This window comes from Argiope bruennichi, chromosome 6 (assembly GCF_947563725.1).
Source record: "Argiope bruennichi chromosome 6, qqArgBrue1.1, whole genome shotgun sequence".
NCBI classification, from domain to species: domain Eukaryota; kingdom Metazoa; phylum Arthropoda; class Arachnida; order Araneae; family Araneidae; genus Argiope; species Argiope bruennichi.
In genome coordinates this window covers 44,706,651-44,711,918 of record NC_079156.1, presented here as the reverse complement: position 1 = coordinate 44,711,918, position 5,268 = coordinate 44,706,651, and the positions used below count along the sequence as shown (strand labels likewise).

The window sequence follows — 5,268 nt, the reverse complement described above, 5'->3', positions numbered from 1 at the left end:
CAATACACGAATTTACCATTTATAGTATAAACATTTATCTAAGTTCGAGTCAAGGGGGTTAACCATCTGTCGGTCTGTACTTTCGGTTTGCACACGTAAACGCGATAACTCAAAAACGCAGGGACTTAAGTATATCAAATTTGGTATGACATTTTGTGACTACAAATGTAGCTTTGCGTCAAATCTTTGTTTCAATCGGCTGAGAAATACGTGTCTGATGTACAAATTCGGTTTTCGGATACTACTATTAACGCCATACCAGACATTACTCGCCAAAAAATTCGCCAAGGATGACACTATATACTCAGAAAAAATGATAAAATCAAGCTAAAATTTACTACATTATAATTAGTTGTATGCCAATGGCATGGAAGGTGTTCTCTGGCATGACAAGTTTATTAGAGAGTATACGAGAAAGTTTCGGGGGGACCACTCCGGCTGGTTTTTACTTACTTATTTATGCTTTTATTATTTAGCATTACCATATTAGATGACAAAAGAAAAAAATCTTTTTTTTTCACTATTTGCATTTGATAAGGCTATATTCATTTTTGAAAGGCCAATATAATTTTCAATAAGGGTGCAAAATACAATCAAATTAATAATTTTTAAATTAATATTGCAATACTGAGATCCTTGAAGATAAATTGTGTGCTGTGTGTTAATTGTGTGTAAATTACTAAATGTTGCTTTCATTAAGTTTTCAGAGCCAAACTTATCTTTTCAACATTTGAGAGGATCTTCTACAGACCATTGTGGGCTGTGGTAGTAAGGCTTCGGAACTGCAGGATGTCAGGTTCGAGACCCGATTCCGTCGAAGAACTGTCGTGTAAGCGAGTCTAATACACATTAAATCCGCTGGGACCAAATGCGTTCCCGCTTGTGTGATGTGGAGGTTTGGAGAGGGGGTGCCAGCTCAGGTGTCTTCCTCCTCATTTGATCGCAGTTCTTAATAACGAGGTCTGTACCAGAATAGCCTCAGTGTTGCTTTAAAACGGGACTTAATTTGGATATAGGAGGTTTGGAGAGGGGGGGGGGCAGCTCAGGTGTCTTCCTCCTCATTTGATCGCAGTTCTTAATAACGAGGTCTGTACCAGAATAGCCTCAGTGTTGCTTTAAAACGGGACTTAATTTGGATATAGAAGGTTTGGAGAGGGGGGGGGGCAGCTCAGGTGTCTTCCTCCTCATTTGATCGCAGTTCTTAATAACGAGCTCTGTACCAGAATAGCCTCAGTGTTGCTTTAAAACGGGACTTAATTTGGATATAGGAGATTTGGAGAGGGGGGGGGCAGCTCAGGTGTCTTCCTCCTCATTTGATCGCAGTTCTTAATAACGAGCTCTGTCCCAGAATAGCCTCAGTGTTGCTTTAAAACGGGACTTAATTTGGATATAGGAGGTTTGGAGAGGGGGGGGGGGCAGCTCAGGTGTCTTCCTCCTCATTTGATCGCAGTTCTTAATAACGAGCTCTGTCCCAGAATAGCCTCAGTGTTGCTTTAAAACGGGACTTAATTTGGATATAGGAGGTTTGGAGAGGGGGGGCAGCTCAGGTGTCTTCCTCCTCATTTGATCGCAGTTCTTAATAACGAGGTCTGTACCAGAATAGCCTCAGTGTTGCTTTAAAACGGGACTTAATTTGGATATAGGAGATTTGGAGAGGGGGGGGGCAGCTCAGGTGTCTTCCTCCTCATTTGATCGCAGTTCTTAATAACGAGCTCTGTCCCAGAATAGCCTCAGTGTTGCTTTAAAACGGGACGTTAATTTAGATAAACCGTGGTCCATTATATTTCTGAGTATAAAAGTTTCAAATCTCTTCTTAAAAGAAAAAATTGCATATTCGGCTAAAATTAGAATTATGTAATCGAGGAAAGGTAGCTTCAAGTTTATTTAGACTAAAAGAACATAAGCTTGTCTTAGATCGAAGGACATAAAATGTACACAAATGGCAGAAAAATGTATGTGTATGCCTATTTTCTTCTTCTTTTTTTGCAATATTAGTATTGCAAAAAAAAATTGTGGGGTATTGTATTGTCGCACTTAATACACCCCTCGAGCCAGACATAGCTGAATTAGAATAAGAACGCAGAAAATTCTAATAAATGCTGTTCGTAAAAGTCAAGCTATGGGACGGATGCTCAATCACAGACTTTGATACACCTCTTGGCCATCATCCAAGAGGTGATTTTTGTGCCGCCAAACGCCTTCTGATAACCATTTAAGCAAGAGCATAAACTGTATTGTTTGGAAGTGAACAAAATACAAATATAGGCCAAAACCGCCTCCTATTAAAAAAATTGAACGAAGCAAACAAAAAGGAAGTTTTCGAATTTTATCGAAAAGAAATGAGGCAACATAATTTCTTATCTGATGTTTTTTCCACCCGCCTCTGAGCTCATTCGCTTTCAAACACTTTAGAACTGAGAGATAATGGCTGAAGGAGTAAAATCGCTGTTGACATAAAGATTTTCAAGGTTTTTTCGCTTTATTCATTTCTTTTTGCAACCGTTGGAATTTGTACTAACTCAACAGAGATAAAAACGAGTTAGACAGTTGTAGATATTAAAGAGTGAATACAGTTTTCAAGAATTGCCGTCATATTAAGGTCAAGTTATATAATAGCTATTATTTCCGTTTTGTGATAACTAATCGAATTTAATCATTTTTTTTTTATCAAATGCATGACTTTTTAATTTATTCTAATCTCTACTATTAATAAAGATGAGTGTGTGTGTGAGTTGACACTCCATCATTTGTCCTACAACTACCAAATTTGGCACAAAAATATCTGGGAGGAAGGGAATGTGCACCTAGGAATGGGTTTTTGAAATTTGAACCAAAATTTCAATTAACAAGAAATAACGCTGTATCTTGGGATTTTTCTCCTGTAACTTTCGAACTATTATCGCACAAATACGAAATTTTATATTTTTCAAAATTTTTTGCCTTTTTAATGATACCAATTTAATAGACGTATCAAATTTTGCTGAATTTTGATAATAATAATTATTTTTTTATTATTATTATTATTATTATTATTTTTTTTTTTTTGCCTAATTTTTAACAGTAGATTACACTGTAGCTATAAATTTCAAACCGTTTTCATTGTTTCATCAAATATTTAATAATGTTATTTTCTTCCATGGTTGAAAATTAAAGAAGGAGGATTCTGTTTAAATCTGTTTAGTTTACAAAACGAATAAAAAAGTGGAATTACAATGCCGGAAAATTTAGAAAACAGAGGTCCATGTACAGAATGAGCAAAACATTTGAAAGAAATGAAATTATATATAGTCAATATCCCGCCGAAACAGTAGGTTGTCAATGTTGATTAATTTTAAATAATTTCACTTAATCGATTTTATATATTTTAATCAGAAGGACATTCGCACTTTCGAACCTGATGTATAGCTCAAAAAATTTAAACCAAAATGAATATCCAAAGTCATTTTTGGCGGAGGTACTAATAAAAGTGTATCGATTAAGGTACTTCTCTGAAAATAGGACCTTCTTGTGTACAGTCGGCCAACACTGAACGAAGCAGTACAGACAGGATTTGCTGTAGCCGACTGTTGTTACGAAAATAGGACCTAATCGGAAAAAACAGGCCTTGCAATGATATCTCAGAAAAATCGCTATGTATGTGCGTCCTATCCCCAAAAATAAGTCATAGCAGTAAGATTTTTTCAGCGTTATGAAAGATAGAGTTTTCCCCCGAATAATTAATTGAAATGCCGATAAATGAAAAATACACATATGCATCGATACTTTTAAAAGGAAGTGTTTGTACGCGTTTATGTATATGTGTGTGTACGCACGCGTCAGCTCTTTAGAGGACAGACAGTTAGAATTAAAAACTCCAAACTCAGCACAAAAATACTTTAGAAGACAGAATTGCGAAAACCGAAACAAATTTTTGGAAAGTTAAAAAAATTTAACATTTTAAAAATTGGAAATTTTATTTCATTAAAAATTAAATTAAATTTCAACATTTTCCGCCATAGAGACCGAAAATATTAAAGAAAAAAACTGATTGAAAAAAATTCATTTTAAAAAGTTTGCTTTAATAATCATCTTAACGATCAAATAAGTTTTATCAAGCGAATCATGTGAACCCTAAGACAGACATTTTCGACTGACGTAGGAAAACGTAAAATAATAGACATGAAAAAATAATGATTTAGCAGGAATGTTTTATCCCAATTGTTTACATATTTAAAAAGTATAGTGAATTTTGTGTTTGCCATCATAATAAGTTGAAGAGAATAGAGTATGAATTTTGAACTTTTATTTTGAAAGACTGGTGTCCAAACTTCGACATAGATCTATAGGATAAAATTGAGGATAAAATTATCACATTATTTTTACATATTGTACTTTATCTTTTTTATATGATATAGGGTTTACATACAAACATATAAATACATCGACAATCAGTCAATCCACTGATGAATTATATTCAAAATTTAATACCAAAATCAGCGAATATCATAATAAACCCTTATGCCAGATTTCATGCATCTAGGTTACATTTCTGAATGACCGTGTTCACACCTACACGAAAAGATAAGCAGACTGACAGATTTCGCCCAGATTTTGGTACTGAACTACAATATAGACTTAAAGGTAAAACATCGCATCTCTTTTGTTTGCATTCTCTGTGGTTCTAAGGATGTAGAAGGTTTGATTATTCGAAAATACAAGTTTTGCCTCTATCTTTGCTAATACAGCTCTTATGGAATATTTGTTACTTACCTCAATTTCTTCCATTATTTTGGTTATTTTCGCTTCGTTGCTACACCAACTGTAATGATTTTTGATCTTCAAGTTCTCTACTCGTTTCAAACTTTTGGAAGATATTCTGTGTAAAAATTCTTATTATTTTCGATGGGGTGAGAGAAAAAAGAAATGCCCTCCCCGGCGGGGAATCGAACCCCGGTCTCCCGCGTGACAGGCGGGGATACTCACCACTATACTACCGAGGATAAGAGCGCTTGCCGAAACCCGGGATCGAACCAGGGACCTTTAGATCTTCAGTCTAACGCTCTCCCAACTGAGCTATTTCGGCACGAATGGAAAGGGTCGATGTGCTTTAGTGTCCGAAAGTCCCCTCGTGTCTTGCCGAAATTCACTGAAATGTGATAATAACGAATATCTCTTTCTGTATGTTTTGTATCTCACTTGGTACAATGTAGGAATAAAAAACATATCTTCCACATTATGCAACTTTGATTATATTTGAAAAGGGGGAAAAATATGAACGGATGTAGTAGT

At 35.3% G+C, this 5,268-nt stretch overlaps 2 non-coding genes across 2 annotated transcripts; both read right to left on the bottom strand.

The window, feature by feature from the left end:
* Positions 1 to 4,907: 4,907 nt before the first annotated feature.
* Positions 4,908 to 4,979, bottom strand: Trnad-guc (transfer RNA aspartic acid (anticodon GUC)). Its single transcript has one exon. It is a non-coding gene; the product is annotated as a tRNA-Asp (tRNA).
* Positions 4,980 to 4,989: 10 nt separating this feature from the next.
* On the bottom strand, positions 4,990 to 5,062 carry Trnaf-gaa (transfer RNA phenylalanine (anticodon GAA)). The gene has a single exon. It is a non-coding gene; the product is annotated as a tRNA-Phe (tRNA).
* Between the last annotated feature and the right edge of the window lie 206 nt (positions 5,063 to 5,268).